The sequence below is a fragment of the Mercenaria mercenaria genome, chromosome 6 (assembly GCF_021730395.1).
Source record: "Mercenaria mercenaria strain notata chromosome 6, MADL_Memer_1, whole genome shotgun sequence".
NCBI lineage: Eukaryota > Metazoa > Mollusca > Bivalvia > Venerida > Veneridae > Mercenaria > Mercenaria mercenaria.
Genome location: NC_069366.1, coordinates 13,885,781 through 13,908,208, shown reverse-complemented (window position 1 = coordinate 13,908,208; position 22,428 = coordinate 13,885,781). Strand labels below are relative to the sequence as shown.

The 22,428-nt window shown below is 35.0% G+C and overlaps 1 protein-coding gene across 1 annotated transcript in view; it reads right to left on the bottom strand.

The window, feature by feature from the left end:
* LOC123549614 (uncharacterized) overlaps positions 1–15,320 on the bottom strand; it is a 42,136-nt gene extending 26,816 nt beyond the window's left edge. Inside the window, exon 1 of the mRNA XM_053545156.1 lies at positions 15,279–15,320. The gene's annotated coding sequence lies outside the window, so the exon portion shown is untranslated. The remainder of the gene's footprint in view (positions 1–15,278) is intronic.
* Between the last annotated feature and the right edge of the window lie 7,108 nt (positions 15,321–22,428).

Genomic DNA, 22,428 nt, shown 5'->3' with positions numbered 1-22,428 from the left:
TCTGTACATGTTATACCCTACCCCTAGGTATTCTATAAGAACCATGGTCATGAACGGGAAAATATACTAACCCATTTCAATCGCGTATTTCATAACTAAAACACGCAGTTCAGTAAATGTGTACTATCAATATTAAACAAGCGATAATTTATCTTCCATCGTGCACCAGTCACATCGTCTCAATATACCATATTGCAGAGATGCTCCATATATTTTATGCTTTAGTCAACGTTACAGGAAAAACTTGCGTGAACGCCCCTAATGAACATCCGGTCTAGAGGTCACGGCAGTGTGCACATGTTAAGCGAAATGTAAACAAACAAAAACAGAATGCAATATATTCACAGTTTTACGATAAGACTCGAAATGATGAATGAAATTCATCTTGTATATGATTTTGAATTTGGTATACATCTATTCTGTTTATTTAATTCATTTTGTACATTTATGCTGCATATTAAAGTGGAATTATACGTATTTTTCAAGTAAAAATCCAGCTGAAATAGATGTGTGTGTAAAAAGGGTGGAGGAAATTATAGCTTTTATACCAATATACCAAACTCATCCTGTTACCAGTACGATATAATAACTTTCCAAATATAACATTTCTTATTTTGACTGGGGCAGTTTTTTTAAGAAAAGCCAAACTGCCTGCAGGAGTTGTTTCCCTTCAACTTCAGAAAACTCTACCTATAGGTGAGGGAGATCACTGCGTAGAAGATTGAAGAAAATAACAACTATTTTATTAGTCTGATTTCTTTATTTCTAAAGCATCAACTTCAAATACTTATGCAGCATTATCGTTAATTTAACACATTTAAATGCATAGCAACCAACTATTGCTTTGATAAAACTTTCACCAGAAAGACACTATGTGCAATAAGATGCGCATAATGCCACTTTAACATTATAGCGTACACGTGTAGTAAAATGACGACTGACATACATTTTCATATCAGCCAATCAGAGTGTGTCTGTAATCTAGACCGGAACTTCACCAGGGAAGATTAAGCAAGTTTTTTTGTGTACCTTTGAAAAAACTGTAAACTACACGTTGTTTTTCTAAAATAAAAAGTATTGAAGAAATGTGACCGGTACACAACGGAAGATAAATTACCGCTTGTTTAATATCAATAGTACACATTTACTGAACTGCGTGTTTTAGGTATGAAATACGCGATTGAAATGGGTTAGTATATTTTCCCGTTCACGACCATGGTTCTTATAGAATACCTAGGGGTAGAGTATAACACGTACGGAGGCATTTTCTTTCTGATCTGGTGCCAGTGGTCTAGTACAAAAAAACACAGGTTTTTGATGTGCATATTCGGTAAATTTTCCGATTCCACAGGGGCGGTATTAATGACACGAGGAATGGCTGGAGGACGAGTACAGTACAGGTCTGATGACGATTAATTTCACGGTCATAAAACTGGCAACCAAAAGGCCACGAGTTCGATCCCCGGGCGGTCTTCTGAGATAGGATGATATAACTAGAAACTCGTTAGCAACATCTGAATCAATAGGGTAGGAAGGGTAAAGCTAAACTTTATTATAAGCCACAAAGCTGTTTTGCGACAAACATGGTATTCAGCTCGGTTACTTTGAGAAAACTTATCAGTAACGTTTGATCTCGGATCAATTTGAACGGATTTAGAGAATTATTTTTTCTATAATTTAGAAATAAGTGTTTATGATGGCATGCAGAGAAAAATGTGCTACCGACACTGCGGAATACTCGTCGTCCGAGAAATTCAATAAAAATCTTTTCGACAAAAACATGTTACAGGAATGTATCAGAGATATTATTGAAGTGAAAGTATTGTAATTTTCCGAAGAACGTTTCCGAAATAATATGTTTCTGAGTCACGTTGTTGTGTACCTGCTATTCCAGCATGATTTCCCGTAGTAATTGAGTAAAGTACTTAACTTGGTGGAAAATGAATAGCAACCAGTATTCCGCAGTGTCGTTGACACAAATTTCTAAATAACAGAAAACAGGCTCTATTTGATCCGAAATCATATGTTAAAGGTCACTGGTATTACGCGACCAGGAATCAAACTCGTGGGGACCGCACTCAAAACGGACACTCTAACATTGAATAACTGAAGCGGCAGGTGTTGTTAGATATTTGCGGATAACAAAACAACACTATTAAAACCAGCGAAACCTTACCACACATGCACATAAAACAATAATAAGCAATAGTTTTCTTATCATAATGAAATACATGATATGCATGTTTTTTTTTTGTTTGTTTTTTGCTTTCTAGCGCCTGCCGCACTTACGTCCTATATGTCATGATGTTTGATCAATCATAACTTGTTAAAGAGAAATTACTCAAATTACTCCAAGATTCAAGAATAATTTGCTTTAGATAATTAGAAAGTAGTTACGGATCTTTGTTAGTTTCAGGCGAACAATTTTCATGCGCTCACAAGATTACAGATGATGTGGAAATTAGCCTAAAGGAACGATTTGCCAAAGTTGATAAGAAGTATATTTGTGCCTAGCACATGTAGATTTTTTAAATCGAGTGAATAGGATATGGTTCAACGTGTTATTGTCCGGTAAGTCACACTTGACTGATATCGAAAGCTGCTGTCATTACAAGCTGGCCAATCAAATTCCGTGACCTTAGAAATAACCTCTGACGTTAAACCTATTCTTTCCTAATTGAGGCGACTCTCTCACTGAACGCGTTCCGTGGATTACATACTACTAAACCCGAGGATGGTTGATTGATTCTTTTATTTCCTCCATTCTTGAAGAACATCACATATGTACAAACAGATAGACATATATATCAGCAAATTTACATGTAAACAATTAAGTATTATCGTTACCTTCAAATGCATGGTTAAAATGTGAAAACAAACCCCATTGCGAACCTCTAATTATGCGCAACAAATTCACGCATCGAATCATAATGGATTGACCGGGTCAATGTCTGATTACCGTATTTACTCAACTAAAAGTGGTAACAGATTTAATTTGTTGTTTGATTTAACATTTTATGTTAAAACACTAGCGTAAATACTTACTTGACATTTTTGGCAGTATAAAACAGACAAAACAGACTTTACAACCAAAATTTTACAAGATGATCATTATATATTTATATAGATGTGCCCTAGAAGGAACATTTGCTATGCTTTAACTTGTAGCATTATAAAGGTTACATTACTTACTAGTATTTTAAGTGACAACATGAACTTGCACAAACCTGTGATCTTTAGCAATGCATAGAGCACAGTATACCATATCATGCGAAAGGCAGTACATCTCAACATCTCGTTCCGCATGTGTAGCGCATTTGTCTCTTTTATTCACTGCTCCTTCACTGGTTTCAGAAGTATGGTCATGCTGCTGGAAATCTTTTTCAAGCAGGTTGTGTTTCTTCGTTGCGGAAAACTTTTGATGACATTTTGTACATGCTGCACAAAGATATTTCTTACACACCGGGCAGTATTTCACTGCTTCTTGATTGCTGTCGTCATCTGCGCACGGTGTGCACGCGTACTCAAATTCTGCATCAGAACCCCGCACTGAAACATTGAAACCACCTCCTTCTGTCATTAGAATACTGTCTTCTGTTATCTTCCCAACTGTTTACTGCAGTAAAAAGAATAACATAAGATGAATCACATATGCTATGTACACACACGAAACCAGAAAGCTGTTATGACTCTAAATCGTTCATCTGAGTGCATTGTTAAGAATTGAACGATTGGTATTGCACTGTTTATTAGAGATTTTCTTATTAATTCTTTAGAAGTAGAGGCCACCGCAAAGAGTGTGACTATTTAAGAGAAGGTAACAGAACTGAATCACAAAACTCACGCTTCCTAGCTTCCACTTATGCCACACTGAATGTACTCCATAATCCCAAAGGACAAAAAATACAGCAACACTATTAAAGTGAAAGTTTTAACTTTCCTGTATATTTTCAATTCATTCTTTATTGTATAATAAGGCCTCCGGCCCATACACAAGAGTAATACAGAACATATAACATTTAATTTCATGTGTGAAGCAAAGGTCATTTACATTTACATAATAATATTATAAGGTACTTGTCAATTATGTATTATATAGTAAACACATGTCAGTATATTTTTTGACCTGTTACCTAATACATGTTCAAGTAAAGTCTGAAACTAGCCGACTTCTTTCTTTAAAAGCATAATATATATACATTGCTAGGTTTCTAATAATTTCATCACTTTCTGTTGACATTAGATCATAAAACCTTTGTACTGTAGCATTGTTAACAAAGTGACATGGAATGTATAATGACCGAATGTTTGAATACAAATGACATATAAGTACAAAATGAAATTCGTCTTCAATAACAGCTTCACAATATGGACAGTCACGATGTTCTCTATCTAAACCAATATGTCTACCTTTTCCACTCATGAGATTATGTGAAGAACTTCGAAAATTTGCCATGATACAGGATCGAAATTTTGCTATATCTACAACAGTAACATACTTCTCAACATTGTATATAGGTTTAAAATTAATATAGTGACAAAGTTTACTACTTTCATTGCATCTAGTCCTCCAGTTTTGAACATACTGGTCTTTCAACCTTTCTTCAAACTGAAACAGAAAATAGCGTGGGTTAGCGACTTCTTGGTGTTCCCAAATATATCCAGATCCGTTAGTATATAAATATTGTTTTACATCTGTAACCCAATTTATATAACCTAAATTATCATAACATAAAAGCATTTCATAGCACAATTTAATACATCTGTTTCTAGGCAAAGTTAGCAAAACGCATCCAATATTTGATACAACGTTTAGCTGAGTATATATACAAACGAACCTACCAACGTTCCAAAGAACAGCAACGATACATGCACTTCTGTTTACTTTAAGAAAGCATTTACACGGATATACCTGTATTGATTCGACACATCGCGTATGTTTAAGTCCCCATAGTTCTGAACCATATAGCAACTCCGCTGCAACTTTTGTATCAATTATTTTAAAGAACGTTTTATAAGGTAAACATTGCAAATTTTGTAGAGAAGTAAAAATATATATCAAAACATTTTTGGCTTTAACCGACATAGCTTCAGCCATTTTGTACAAAGACAGTCTGTTAGAAATATATATGTTAACATAGGTAAAACCATTCACAGTATCTAACATTTTGTTACCAATGTAGCCATGCAATTGTATGGTTCTGGCAGCTTTTGACATGTAGAGTAACGTAATAGGACACAAACAGTAACTGCCTACGGTGGGTGTATGATATTCTATAAAGAATAAATATTTGAATATCAAAATATTGTTATTTTTAAGAAAAAAATTATTAACTCCTTTTAATCACTAGAGAAAATCCATCATCCTCATCAGTGACACTTTTTGGTGCAATGATTTAAATTGGGGTTCTATGAAACTATTTCTGCAGGGATGCATTTTAATTTCAATATTTTGTTTCGCAATTCTGTGTAATCCTAATCCATTGTGAAAAGTTTTCTATATAACCGTATACTACAGGAGAGGAAAATGTCCCCATCCTGGGCAGAATCATATAGCATTTAATTGGTGTTAAAGAGAGTCACCTAGTGATTACTAGTATGTTTATGAAGAAAAATATCTTGAGTTTTCTAATTAGCTATTATGACTAGTCAATTGTGAATCAAGTAGCCTTAAACTATTTTTGACAGAGGGTTCTAGTTTATCGAATTAAACTCTGACCATTGTCTTTACTCAAAAACGTATCATTGGTGATAAAATGATCTTCCTGTGGACGTTGCCATGATACTGACCCATTGGTTTGAGAGAAAATGTCATCTGAAGCAAGCAACAGACTAATGACGACCGATCAGGTAAGCTTATCTAATAACTGACTATAATTCAACATTTAAAACACTTGCATATGCTAAATCTATAAAAAGTAGCATACACTTTTGATAGGACAAACAACGATATACGCTAACATCTGATCTGAGCAAAACAGCTAACATTATCATAACACGTCGCCCACCTAAAGAGGACCTTGAACACCTGACCAAGTTTTATGAACATCCTTTAAGCAGTTCATTAAACGTTTTTCTATATTTTACCGTGAATGCCCAAGAAATGCGTAGCAATAAAAGCAAACTTCTTGATAGGAAGTTGTTCGTGATAAGAAGTTGTTAAAAAACTGGAACAATTACAATGGTGCTACAGACCAAGTTTGATGAAGATCCAGTCAGTGGTTCAAGAGAAGAAGTCGTTTGAACAATTTTCTGTTTTTAACTCTAGCTGCCCGTAAAAGGGACCAAGTACTCCCGTCTGAACAAATATGGAAATGGACCTTACAATGACCGACGGGAAGTTAGCAGTAGAACAGTAACAGCAGTAACAGCAGTATTACTGCTATTACTGCTATAACGTTCTAGCAGTAATAGCAGTAATACTGCTGTTACTGCCGGAACGTTATAGCAGTAACAGCAGTATAACTGCTTCTACAGATGGAAGTTATAGCAGTAGCAGCAGTATTACTGCTATTACTGTTGTAAAGTTGTAGCAGTAACAACAGTATTACTGCTGTTATTGTTGGCAGTTTTAGCAACAACAACAATATTACTGATGCTACTATTGGAAGTTATAGCAGCACCAACAGTAGTTGGAAGTTGCGCAAAGTACAACATGAAATAAATTTTATCAATTTATGCATTATTGGCCATCGAAAAATTTTCAAAGCTGTTCTTTTTATAATGTTTTTGTCTTTTTATGTCTCAGGAAACGGGCTTCAAGCCCTCTTGCTGCTGTTATTCACAATTTTTATGCAGGCTTTAGGATGCATTTCACGATATCGATATATTGTTGGTATGTTTGTTCAAAAAATCCTACATAATTATTACATTGCCAGCGCATGTTCAGGATATCAATGGCATCAAATTTATAAAGCTTTTTTTAATGTCCGAAATGGGCTCAATTCTTTATTACTGCTGTAATTCACAGCGTCCAGTGAGATTTTGGGATGAAACAAAACATGTTGATATACTGCTTGTATGTATTTAAAAGTAACAGTACATTTAACATAGCCAACGGATATTCAGGATGCCGACGGCATACGTCCAAAGAAAGCCTCATCGCGAAATTAGAACATGTTTTCATACTCAGTTAATGCTTTATTCTGCACCGAAACGATGCCCTTAAGCCAATGTATGGTCATCTTAGGTCATTGTTGGGGTCTTTATAAGATACGAAATGAAATCAGTTTCAGCACTTTATGCATAATGTTTCGACAAAGAATAGTGAAATGTCCGGAAAATCTTAATTTAAAGCATTTTATAGGTGTACGGAAATGGGCTCGAATCCTTGTTACTGCTGTTATTCTCAGCGTCCAAGAGGACTTGAGGATGAACCAAACCAGGTGGATATATTGCTGGTATATATGTCCAAATAAAAATATATATTTCATTGCCGACGGATATTAGTTATATCGGCGGCATACGTCCAAAGAATACCACATCACGAATTGGAACATGCTTTGGTGGTCAGTTACTGCTGTTTTCTGCGCAGAAACGATGCCCTTAAAACAATATTTGGTCATCTTAAGTCATCATTAGGGCCTTTATGAGATATAAAATGATTTTCGTTTCAGCAATTTATGTATTAGTATGTGCCGACGTCGAACAGTGTAATGTGTTGAAAATCGTAATTTAAAGCATTTATCAGGTGTCCATAAATGGGCTCTAATCCTTATTACTGTTGCAAATTACAGCGCCAATGTGGACTAGAGGATAACTAAATACATGTGGATATATTACTGCTATATATGTCTAAACGATAGTATATATTTCATTGCCGACGGTGTTTCAGGATGCCGACGGCATACGTCCAAAGAAGACCTCATCAAGAAATCGATACACATGAGACACGATTTGGTCTCCTAAGGTCATTGATGAAGTCTCTATTATATACAAAATAAAATTAGTTTTAGCAGTTTTTGCTTTATATTACTGAAAAGAACGGCAAAATCTGTTGAAAATCGTAATTTTAAGCATTTTTCAGACGTCCAAAAATGGGCTCGAATCCTTTGTACTGCTGTAATTCACAGCGTCCTTAAGGACTTGAAGATAAATAAAACCGTGTGGATATATTGCTTCTGCATATATTCAAATGATAGTATATACAACACTGCCGGCGGATTTGAAGATTGCCGACGGCATACGTCTAAAGAAGACCTCATCTGTAATCTGGAACATGTTTTGGTGGTCAGTTACTGCTGTACTTTGCGTCGAAGCGATCCCCTCAAACAGTTATTTAGTCATCTAATGTCATTGTTGAGGCCTTTATGAGATATAATATGAATTTAGTTTTTAGCAATTTATGCAAAATGTGCCGACGAAAAACAATAAAATGTGTTGAAAATCGTAATTTCAAGCATTTTTCATGTGTCCGAAAATGGGCTCGAATCCTTGTTACTGCTGTAATCCACAGCGTCCAGGAGGACATGAGGATGAATCAAACTATGTGGATATATTGCTGGTATGTATGTGCAAATAAAAGTACATATTGCATTGCCGACCGATTTTCAGGATGCCGACGGCGTACGTCGAAAACACCCCTCATTACAAAATTGAGACATATTTTGGTGCTTAGATGCTGCTGCATTCTGCGCCGAAACGAGGCACATGAGGCACGATTTGGTCTCCTAAGGTCATTGATTAAGTCTCTGTTCTATACAAAATAAAATTAGTTTCAGCAGTTTATGCTTTATATTAACTAGAAGAACGGTAAAATCTGTTGAAAATCGTAATTTTAAGCATTTTTCAGATGTTTAAAAATAGGCTCGAATCCTTGTTACTGCTGTAATTCACAGCGTCCTGAAGGACTTGAGGATAAATAAAACCATGTGGATATATTGTTTGTGCATATGTTCAAAAGGTAGTATATACATCATTGCCAGCGGATTTGAAAAATGCCGACGGCATACGTCTAATGAAAACCTCATCTGTAACCTGGAACATGTTGTGGTGGTCAGTTACTGCTGTATTTTGCGTCGAAGCGATCCCCTCAAACAATTATTTAGTCATCTAATGTCGTCATTGTTGATGCTTTTCGGAGATAGAAAATGAATTAAATTTTAGGAATTTATGCAATATGTGCCGACGAAGAACAATGAAATGTGTTGAAAATCGTAATTTCAAGCATTTTTCAGGTGTCCGAAAATGGGCTCGAATCCTTGTTACTGCTGTAATCCACAGCGTCCAGGAGGACATGAGGATGAATCAAACTATGTGGATAAATTGCTGGTATGTATGTGCAAATAAAAGTACATATTGCATTGCCGGCGGATTTTCAGGATGCCGACGACATGCGTCGAAAAAATGCCTCATCACAAAAATGAAACATATTTCGGTGCTTAGATGCTGCTGTATTCTGCGCCGAAACGATGCATATGAGACACAATTTGGTCTCCTAAGGTCATTAATGAAGTCTCTATTATATACAAAATAAAATTAGTTTTAGCAGTTTATGCTTTATATTACTGCGAAAAACGGCAAACTCTGTTGAAAATCGTAATTTTAAGCATTTTTCAGACGTCCAAAAATGGGCTCGAATCCTTGTTACTGCTGTAATTCACAGCGTCCTGAAGGACTTGAGAATAAATAAAACCATGTGGATATATTGCTTGTGTATATGTTCAAATGATAGTATAAACAACATTGCCGGCGGATTTGAAGAATGCCGACGGCATACGTCTAAAGAAGACCTCATCTGTAATCTGGAACATGTTTTGGTGGTCAATTACTGCTGTATTTTGCTCCGAAACGATCCCCTCAAACCATTATTTAGTCATCTAATGTCATTGTTGAGGCCTTTAAGAGATATAAAATGAATTTAGTTTTTAGCAATTTATGCAGTATGTGCCGACGAAGAACAATGAAATGTATTGAAAATCTTGATTTTTAGGTGTCCGAAAATGGGCTCGAATCCTTGTTACTGCTGTAATTCACAGCGTCCATGAGGACTTGAGGATGAACAAACTATGTGGATATATTGCTGGTATGTATGTCCAAATAAAAGTACATATTGCATTGCCGGCGGATTTTCAGGATGCCGACGGCATACGTCGAAACAAAAACGTCTTATCACAAAATTGAAACATGTTTTTGTTCTTAGATTTGGTGTATTAGAATTGCGCCGAAACGATGCACATGAGTCACGATTTGGTCTTCTTAGGTCATCGTTGAAGTCTTTATTATATACAAAATAAAATTAATTTTAGCAGTTTATGCTTTGTATTCCTGCGAGGAAGAGTTAAATGTGTTGAAAATCGTAATTGTAAGCATTTTTTTCAGATTTTCAATAATAGGCTCGAATCCTCGTTATTGCTGTAATTTACAGCATCCTGAAGGAGGATAAATCATAATAATGTATATAATGATAGTTCATATCACATTATGAACTGCTAACCTATAAATTTGACAACGTCTAGCTAGAGCTCCAGTAATAATTAGGATGAATAATGAATACTTCTGAAAATGTTATTTGCAAAGTTCGTTTATTCATCAAAAACAGATTTCGCTTTCTTTTTTTTTGTTCTAAATACAACTGTACATTGCAACTGACCAGAAACAAAATAGTATGTTAATCGTTCATGACTATAAAAACACTATCGCTAATTTAATTGATTATTAATACCAATTAGCTACTGTGCGTAGTAATGTAGGCCTAATCTTTCATCAATTTTGTGTTTTTACATGATAAATGATTAAAATAATAAACTTATGCTTTTACTTTAATACTTAGACTGTTTTTGTGCTCATAAATTGCTGAATTCGTTGTACTGCTAAAGTAAGTAACAGTAACTTATGGAAATCGCCAAAATTATTTTATAATTTAATAGTCAATATATGTCCGGGCTAGAGCTGTTTACAAAAATATTTACAAAAAGTATTTGAAGGCAACTTCATGACAACAAATTATATCTTTCTTTGATCTTATACATTAATAACACAGTACATAACACTATAAGTATATCGGTTACCGGACCTCTAGACTCCGGGTCCGGTTACCGGACGCTAGCCAGTACCTTTATATAACTGCGGTCAACTACGATATTTTTATAAAGGCATTCTCGTTCAATGAATCTTTTTGAGAAAGTGTGTTTGCGTATAAGATTATAATATTTGTATCAGTCAATCATATTGAGTACAATACATAGATGAAATTCAAGCATTTAACCTGAACATCAGTCATATTTCAATTTATATTTCATCGCGTAAAAAGGACCGAACAGCGGAAAGCAGTAAAATCCGTTCCATGCCGTAATTTTCGGGTTCCATTTCGTTTTAACTCGGGTGTGGTTAAAACATCCAAATTTATTAATTAATTAAATTCTATTACCTTAAAATGATGAAAAAGGAGACAAATGTGCGTGTCGTATTGTTGACATCTTTTAAGGGATAAATAGACTAAAAAGTATTCATTCTACATGACGTTAATAAAATTGGAAGTACACAACAGGACATTTCAGAGCTAAATAAATAAAAGAAAAGTAAGATCTTGTTTCTTGATTATTCTTAATTCCTCCTTGAAGTTGTGAATTAAAGCACATAAAAAATAAATTGTTTAAAGTCAATTCATTTTATATCTCATAAAGGCCTCGAAAATAAGATGACCAAATATAGGTTTGAGGGCGTCGTTTTGGGGTAGAATGCAGATGTAACTGAGCACCAAAACATGTTCCAGCTTAAACATAAAGTCTTCTTTGGACGTATGCTGTCGGCTTTCTTCAGATCCGTCGGCAATAAGAAATGTATTATTATTTGAACATAAGTACAAGCAATATATCCACATGGTTTTCTCTATCCTCAAGTCCTTCAGGACGCTGTGAATTACAGCAGTAATAAGGATTCGAGCCCATTTTTGAACATCTGAAAAATGCTTAAAATTACGATTTTCAACTGCTTTTACCGTTCTTTGCAGTAATATAAAGCAAAAACTGCTGAAACTATTTTATTTTGTATATAACAGAGACTTCATCAATGACCTTAGGAGACCAAATCGAGTCTCATGTGCATCATTCGGCGCAGAATACAGCAGCATCTAAGCATCAAAATATGTTTCAATTTTGTGATGAGGCGTATTTTCGACGTATGCCGTCGGCATCCTGAAAATCGGTCGGCAATGCAATATGTACTTTTATTTGCAAATACATACCAGCAATATATCCACATAGTTTGATTCATCCTCATGTCCTCCTGGACGCTGTGGATTACAGCAGTAACAAGGATTCGAATCCATTTTCGGACACCTGAAAAATGCTTCAAATTACGATTTTCAACACATTTCATTGTTCTTCGTCGGCACATATTGCATAAAATTGCTAAAGCTAAATTCATTTTATATCTCAGAAAGGCCTCAACGACATTAGATGACTAAATAATTGATTGAGGGGATCGTTTCGGCGCAAAATACAGCAGTAATTCACCACCAAAACATGTTCCAGATTACAGATGAGGTCTTTTTTAAACGTATGCCGTCGGCATTTTTCAAATCCGCCGGCAGTGTTGTATATACTATCATTTGAACATATGCACAAGCAATATATCCACATGGTTTTATTTATCCCCAAGTCTTTCAGGACGCTGTGAATTACAGCAGTAATAAGGATTCGAGCCCATTTCTGGACGTCTGAAAAATGCTTAAAATTACGATTTTCAACAGATTTTACCGTTTTTTGCAGTAATATAAAGCATAAACTGCTGAACTAATTTTATTTTGTATATAATAGAGACTTCATCAATGACCTTAGGAGACGAATCGTGTCTCATGTACATCGTTTCAGCGCAGAATACAGCAGCATCTATGCACCAAAATATGTTTCAATTTTGTAATGAGGCGTGCTTTCGACGTATGCCGTCGGCATCATGAAAATCGGTCGGCAATGCAATATGTACTTTTATTTGCACATACATGCCAGCAATATATCCACATAGTTTGATTCATCCTCATGTCCTCCTGAACGCTGTGGATTACAGCAGTAACAAGGATTCGAACCTATTTTCGGACACATGAAAAATGCAGGAAATTACGATTTTCAACACATTTCATTGTTCTTCGTCGGCACATATTGCAAAAATTGCTAAAACTTAATTCATATTATATCTCAAAAAGGCCTCAACAATGACATTAGATGACTAAATAATTGTTTGAGGGGACAGTTTCGGCGCAAAATACAGCAGTAACTGACCACCAAAACATGATCCAGATTACAGATTAGGTCTTCTTTGGACGTATGCCGTCGGCATTCTTCAAATCCGCCGGCAGTGTTGTATATACTATCATTTGAACACATGCACAAGCAATATATCCACATGGTTTTATTTATCCTCAAGTCCTTCAGGACGCTGTGAATTACAGCAGTAACAAGGATTCGAGCCCATTTTTGGACGTCTGAAAAATGCTTAAAATTACGATTTTCAACATATTTTACCGTTCTTCACAGTATTATAAAGCATAAACTGCTGAAACTAATTTTATTTTGTATATAACAGAAGCTTCATCAATGACCTTAAGAGACCAAATCGTGTCTCATGTGCATCGTTTCGGCGCAGAATACAGCAGCATCTAAGCACCAAAATATGTTTCAGTTTTGTGATGAGAAGTTTTTTCGAAGTATGCCGTCGAAATACTGAAAATCGGTCGGCAATGCAATACTTACTTTAATTTGGACATACATACCAGCAATATATCCACATAGTTTGATTTATCCTCAAGTCCTCATGGACGCTGCGAATTACAGCAGTAACAAGGATTCGAGCCTATTTTCGGACACCTAAAAATTGCTTAAAATCAAGATTTTTAATACATTTCACTGTTCTTCGTCAGCACATTTTGCATAAATTGCTGTAACTAAGTTCATTTCATATATTATGAAAGTCTCAACGATGACCTTAGTTGCTCAAATATTGGCTTAAGAGCATCGTTTCGACGCAGAATACTGCAGTAACTGAGCACCAAAACGTGTTTCGATTTCGTGATGAGGTCTTCTTTGGACGTATGTCGTCGGCATCCTGGAACACCGTCGGCAATGAAATATATACTATCGTTTGGACATACATAGCAGTAATATATCCACATGTATTTATTTATCCTCTAGTCCATCTTGGCGCTGTGATTTACAGTAATAATCGATATCGTGAAATGCATCCTAAAGCCTGCATAAAAGTTGTGAATAACAGCACGAGGGCTCGAAGCCCGTTTCCTGAGACATAAAAAGACAAAAACATTATAAAAAGAACAGCTTTGAAAATTTTTCGATGGCCAATAATACATACATTGATAAAATTTATTTCATGTTGTACTTTGCACAACTTCCAACTACTGTTGGTACTGCTATAACTTCCAATAGTAGCATCAGCAATATTGTTGTTGTTGCTAAAACTGCCAACAATAACAGCAGTAATACTGTTGTTACTGCTATAACTTTACAACAATAATAGCAGTAATACTGCTGCTACTGCTATAACTTCGAGCAGTAGTAGCAATAATACTGCTGTCACTGCTGTAATGTACCGGCAGTAACAACAGTATTACTGCTATTACTGCTAGAACGTTATAGCAGTAATAGCAGTAATACTGCTGTTACTGATGTTACTGTTCTACTGCTAACTTCCCGCTGGTCTTACAATGGTGCTACATACCAAGTATGATGAAGAACCATGACGAAGTGGTTTAAATGCATTTCTATCTTTAGATCTAGTGACCTCTCAAAAATCCAAGCCCCACCCCCGCTCTATTTGAATAATACTGAACGGTGGCTTTACAATGATGCTACAGACCATGCGTGATGAAGATCCATGAGCCGGTTCATTAAAAAGGTCGTTAAAAGGTTTTTTTGTAAATATATAAATACCTCCTAGATTACGCTGTTTTCCATGAACTTAGAGATGCGGACTAAAACTTAAAATAAAGTAACAGATTTACGGGTGTAAACTGCACAACTGAATGCAAAGTTTTACTTTATTACATTGTGACAATCATAAGAATCTTTTAATTTTCAGACTTTTAGATTAACTTTCAGACTTATAGTATACATTTAAGAGACATCCGCCATAATCTTCATTACATAGAATGAGAAATATAAAAGGCTGTAAACTCTAATGACCTATATTCGAGTGCCACCAATAATAGTCTAAAATGTGTAATTTCGCTCAGTAATAAATAAACTAGATCCTATAAGGTGTATTATTATTTTAACACTAACAACTAAAACGGTCAAAGAAAGTAATAAAGCAGTTCAAGCACTTACTTCAACGATTTGATTCTCCAACTTTCGTTTTCGCCTACAGTATTTTCAACTCTATTTATGTGCTACTCCTATTTGCTGCTTACTACGTATTGTAAGCCTTAATTTACAAAACGCCCGAAAAGCAACATATCAGATCTCCGCGATCCGCCAAATCTTGATTGATTGATTTGAATATTTAAAGAAATCAAGATTATGTTTCGCCAAAATGCATTAGAAATGCAAGTTTAAAAAAATAACTTTTGTACCTCCTTTTTGACATTGTGCCTAAATTTCAAAACGATAAATGATAGATCTAATTTGTTATTAGATTTGTATCGAGAAATATGCACGAGGTCTGCAGCGAAAATAATACGCGAGTTTAGGAGAACGACACATTACTATGACGTCACAATTGATGTCACGCATCCGAAATCAAATTTGAACATTACTATGGAAATGCATTGACGTTTGAGGTTCTATTGTAACTTAAAGTAGTTTAAAAATGAATATAGATCTATAATAATATGAATTTCTCATGCCTACTCTATCTTATTATCTAAAAGAAATAAACTAAAGAAATTGTTTTTCGTAACCATATTATCGTATACAACTTAATATTTTCTAGCCTTACGATTTTCATTTTTTGACGAACCAATACCAAGAAAGCAATTATCTGAAATCCTGTCTACAGTGGCTTTAATTGCTGATGCACATAATCTTAAAATGCCAATGACTAGGCCTACCTTTGTTGCCAACTTTACGGTCATAGAGTCATAGATGTATCGTAAATAATGATTAACTGAGATTGGTCATGGTGTAACACACCTAACGTGCCTTAGCATCGTGTATAAATTGATCAATACAGATACTAAGTACATTGAATGGGCTCCATGGTCCAAAAGGACCAATTCGTTTATTCTATGCGTTTATAAACAGATTGACGCCAGTACCACAATACGTGTGCAGCATAACCAGATAATATATCAACACTGGGGCTTCTTATGGCATTTATAAGCTCTCTCTCTAAATGTTTTGTGTTTGAACACATTTACAAAACAAGAGCTGCCACAAGAGGCGGCGCGCTCGACTATTTCGATGCTGGATAGTGAAACTGGGCAAATCTGCGGAACCTGGAGCTGTCACTGGAGTGTTCAATGACTCCAACGGTGGATGAAAATACTGCACAATAGCTTGAATCTGTGTCAAAAATATTAAGTAATAAGAGAGGTCAAGATAAAGTGTATCAAAACACTATATAAGTATAATTCTAAGCAATAAGGGGCATAATTCATGAAAAATTGGTGTCAGAGTTATACACCTTGAGTCATATGATGTAGGTGATAAGGTGGAACAACTACTTCAAGTTTGAATCAAATGCATTTTGTAATAAATGATATATAGTAAAAATGCATCAAAATTAACCTTAAATTCTAAGTAAAAGCGGGCATAATTCATGAACAATTGGTGCCAGATTTATGCACCTTGTCATATGATGTGGGTGATATGTAGGAACAACTTTTTTAGTTTTAATCAAAGCCATTTAGACAGAGTGAAAGTGTATAAAATTATTAACCTAAAATTCTAAGTAAAAAGGGGGACAATTCATGAAATATTGGTGGGGGAGACATATTCGAAGAGTTATGACCTTTGTGTCATATGATGTGAGTGATGATGTTGAACAACTATTTTAAGTTTGGATCAAATCTATTTAGGAATTACTGAGATGAAGTGGAAGTGCGTCAAAACTTTAACCTGAAATTCTAAGTAAAAAGGGGATAATTCATGAAATATTGGTACCAGAGTTATGGGCCTTGTGTCATATGATGTAGGAGATGATGTGGAACATCTAAATTCAGTTTGAATCAAATCCATTTAGAATAACTGTGATAGAGTGGAAGTGCATCAAAACATTAACCTGAAATTCTAAGTAAAAAGGGGGATAATTCATGAATTATTGGCGCAAGAGTTATGACCCTTGTGTCATATGATGTGGGTGATGATGAGGAACAACTATTTTAAGTTTGAAGGAAATCCATCAAGTAATAACAGGATAAAGGGAAAGTGCATCAAAATTTTAACCAAAGAGCGGACGCGGAAGGACGCCGACGCCGACGCCGACGCGGGTCGAGTAGTATAGCTCTCCAAACTTCGTATAGTCGAGCTAACAACAACACTTTAAGCGGCATTAACTGACATACTTATAGAATGTTTAAATGACTATGTTCTATGCAAACGATACATTTTCCGTTTTTGTTACAAAATGCTAATGTCTGGGATATTCCTTTCCTGATACAATCATGTACAGTAACACTATTAACAAACACTCTTTCCATTGCTTAATTCCCGCCACACTGCACATGCAGTTAAATACTTGCAGATTTCCTTCATTTCTGATATACATGTTTATAAGTAATACAATATAACACGTGTCTTCAGTGATGGTAACTACAAAACGTGAATCTAAGCAAGATGTCTTGTCTAACAGTTCTCATAGAAAAACATAGATCAGTAATGCCAAAAAAGATGTATTTTCAGAATTATATCAGCTTATTATTTTAACATGAATACATATTTAAGTATTTCTTATTCACAGACGTCGCAATTAACGTCTCCGACATAGGAGGGGGAGACATATTCGAAATTCACAGGAGTGATAAGTACTAAGCCTAGTTGTGCATATCGCCGGCACGTTATACACGTTGCACAAAATAGCAACAAGAGCTAACAAGAGTGCCAGACTGTCACAAAGTACGCCCGTCTAAATATTCAGTTACATACCATAATTTTTTTCAAGTAATTAAAGGGTCATAATCCAAGAGTGCCTGGGGCGATTTGGGTTGTTATCGAACTTGGGCGAGATATTACGATCACAAACATTGTCACCAAGTCTGGTGAAGATCGGATGTAAACTGTTCGACTCAGACAGCAGACAAGGCTAAATTTGCAGTTTTTCGAGTAATTTAAGGGCCATAATCCAAGATTGCGTGGGGCGATTTTGGCTGGTTATCGAACTTGGCCGAGATATTATGCCCACAAACATTGTCGGCAAGTTTGGTGAAAATCGGAAGAAAACTGTTTGTCTTTCAGAGACGGCCGTATAAAAATAGAAAAATCTTGTCCGGCTTTCACAGGTCGAACTGCTAGCTTGATTCCGACGAAACTTAACAGGAGTGATCAGGAGCAAGCCTAGTTGTGCATATCACCGACACGTTTCACTTCGCTGCACAAAATGGCCGCCAGAGATAAAGGTATACATAGGGGAGGCATATGTTTTTGTGGAAAAAAAACACCTTTTAGTTTGTAGATAGTTTGCTCATTTTAAAGCTTATAAAGAAAAACAAATCGCAATTTAAAGATCTTACGTATAAATGTTTCTCTTGTATGCATACAGTTGATGCAAATTGAACGTATACTATGCTATAGATTACATTAACAACAAAAATATGTCCCGCTGTTCGATCCTCTTCCGTAACAATGTGTTTCCTTAATTTCTCTTCAAATTTATGGCATTGCCATTCATGTTATACATTTCAATGAGCCCCAATATGGTAACAAGAACTTTTTGAATTTTCAAAATGTCTGGATCCATTTTTAATTAGTTAAATATTTTTTGTATTAATTTTCATTGTAAATTACAGCCATCTAAAATTTCTACTGTGATTTTTCTTGTTAACAGACTGTTATAAAACTTCCAAAGTATCGTTGTTAATACCAAATTAAAAAAGTAATTTTTAGAAATTTATTCATTGGCCAGAATAGGAAAAATACATTTACGGTCATAAAATTTACAGTATTAAAGACATTGCAAAAATAATTTTAAAGATCTTACTTCCATCTCTAGATCGTTAGCATAGTGTATAACCTATATTTGGAACATGCAAAATAAATCCACAGTATAATCAAATAGTAATTTTTTCTCCGGTGATTCACATGCTGTTGCTGAATATATTTACCTTTGAAGAAAAAACACCCGTCTAACAGACTTGTTCTATTAGTATCCTAAATATCATTTTCTTTATTAGCGACTATAGGCTTTGTTTACACAAAAATGTAATAGCAAATGCTAACAGGCACGTACTTGTTTAAAAAGAAAAATGAATTTAAGACCCAAATATGTTATTAACAACTTTTATGGTACCAAAATGTAGTAGAAAAAGTTATTAGTTTAAGAGATTTTATGGTCAAACATGTATTTTACAGGAAAATTCGGACATTGAACGTTTCGAACAATTATTGTGTCTATGGTCAAATTTCATCATTGTAGCTTTGAAAATAAGAAAGTACACAGGCTTGTAACTTCACTGAGGCAAACGAAGTTAACAAACTTTGAAAGTCCAAATTAATTCATTAAAAAGTTTAACTAGTGTATAGTACGGAATAGTATTAGTGCAAGGTGTATGTTATTTATAAACTCGAAATTTAGAGTTACTAAGTCGAAATTCCTTTTAATATTTCGAAATTTCGAGATACTATGTCGAAATTTCGAGTAACTATGCCGACTTTCGAGTTATGAAGTCGTAATTTCGAGTAACGTATCTCGAAACTTCGAGTTATTAACTACAATAGTTTACGTTGATGTATAGGTCCTGGCCAAGATTAGGTACCTAGTGTATCCATCGGGTAGCCCTGCAGGGTGACCGGGAAGCATTTGCTAATAAAAATATATCACTATTTAAACCACGTTTAAGTCTGGAAGGTTTTCGACCTAGTTTGAGCCCATATGGTAAGGAAATATAGACATACCGTACATGAACGTGTAGTCTGACCAAGATTGGGTAAATGGGTAGATCTAGATTTTGAGGAGAGGTCATAGAAGGTGACCGGGAAGTATTCAAACTTAGAATATTTTACTATTTTGACCACATCTGGAAGGTTTTCGACATAGTTCGAGCCCCTACCATCTGAAAATACTATACATGTATTCTCGATACAGTTTGAAATCTGGAGTAGCTCCAGAGGTTATGAAGTAGGTCATACATTAAAGTATGGTAGTATATGTTCAAGTCGCTACATGTTGGGTACAATATATAGATGTTGTAGGTAGATGATTCCGCTTTGAATTGTCAAAAGCGTTCCATTACATTTTTGGCCTTTGACAGACGGACAGACGTTCAAATTTTGCGGATAAAAGGGCAAGAAATGAAGTCGAAATTTCGTGTTATCAACTCGAAATTTCCATTAACTTAAGATTATCATATCGCATATTTATATGGTTATACATCATTCATTACGGAGCGAAAATAAAATCAACGCGATTTACGTTGTGGCAACGTAACGACGTCGCATGAAAAACGGGGTTTACTGTTATTACATAGTCGTGCAAAATGTACTATTTTTACTTAGCTGTCATTTGAAAACAACACAGAACTTTATTTTCGGTCTAGAGAGATATTGGATTGTCAACTCTTAAAAAAAGAAAAAAAAATGATGGGCGGTTTTTCGTTAAAAACGAACCAAGACCTTTCCAGTAATTAACTTGAAATGTTTACTTAAGTCGAAATTTTGACTTATTAACTTGAAATTTAATTCGAAATTTCTATTCATAAACACGAAATTTCGAGTTACTAACTCGAAATGTTTACTTAACCCGAAATTTCGACTTTGTATCTCGAAATTTTAATTGATTATCTCGAAATTTTGAGTTAAATATATCGAAATTTCGAGTTAGTTACCCGAAATTTCAAAGTAATACCTCGAAATTCCAAGTTTATAAATAAAACGCACCTGGCACTAATCCTCTTCCGTAGTATAGAGAAAAACTATGGATCTAAATCGTATGAAAGAACATTAGTGCCAGGTGGGTTTTATTTATTAACTCGAAATGTCGAGATACTTACTCGAAATTTCGCTTTACGGTACTCGAAATTTCGACTTACCATCTCAAAAAAGCACCATAGATAAATAATTTGATATTCTGTGCTCAGCAGAAGACTTCCGCTGCCATGGGACCAAAGGCCAAGTAAACACATACTTAGTAGTCTGGGGTACCTCAGATAGGCTAGATCATACTGCGAAATCATTATACCCTCGCAAACGAAGTTTGAGGGCTTTATATGAGTGAGATAGTTACTCGAAATTTAGACTTACTAACTCGAACTTCCGGGATAGTAACTCGAAATTTCGAGTAAAGTATCTCAAAATGTCGATTTAGTATCTCGAAATTTCGAATTAGTAAATAAATCGCACCTGGCACTAATGCTCTTCCGTAGAATTGGGTCGAAATATATTGAGATTTCTAAATTAAAAAACTTTCTAGTGGCAGATTTCCCAAACCGTTATATCTCTTACACACATACGTTTGAGATATTTCATTCCTATTATTGAGAGGATATACATTATATTATTGAGAAGTTAACATTACACTTAATTTCCACAATATTCATTTGTTGAAGTAGGAGACTACAATTAGCTATTTAAAGTATGCCGACTGCCGTAATAAAACTATTGTTGCTCTCAGACATGACATGTCATATGAATACATCACTGATTGTTTCAGTCTTATTTCAGATTACAGTGACATAAAATACTCGCATAATACTAATAGTAACCTATAATTTTAAAATGAAATTACATTGATATGTAAGGATATAATGTTGTGTGTTTTTTTTTCGTACTATAACATCTGCAGAATACTAATGGATTGGTTGGTGTACCGTGTATGGTAGAGGAGGATACCAACGTTTCCAGAGGGATCTTCCGGATATTATAACATGAACTAAACTAAGCATACAAAGTGTGAAAAGCTAAAAATTGAATATTTTACCCTCAACCTCATGAAATGTACATTAAATGCACAGGAATGTTAGCGTTTTATGATCACGTTGACGCCATTTCTTATGAATTGTTCTAGTAAAAAAACTAGTCCCTCAGAAATGTGGTTGAGATGTTTGAAAAACAGACATCATGGCTCCTGAAGCCACTAAGTCTAATCGTCACGAAGCTATGACTTGAAAAAGGATCGACACATATTCCGATATTCTGCGTAAGGTGTTTAATGAAAACGACTTTGACAAATTTACGGCTCGAATCTGGAACTTGTGTAGTTTCTGTATAAACTTTCGTAATATAAATATGACAAATATTCAAAAGCTCATAAAGCAGGAAAAACAATTCCGTATCGATCCAACGGAGATACAATAATAAAGAAATGTTTTATTGGCGTTGTCTTGAT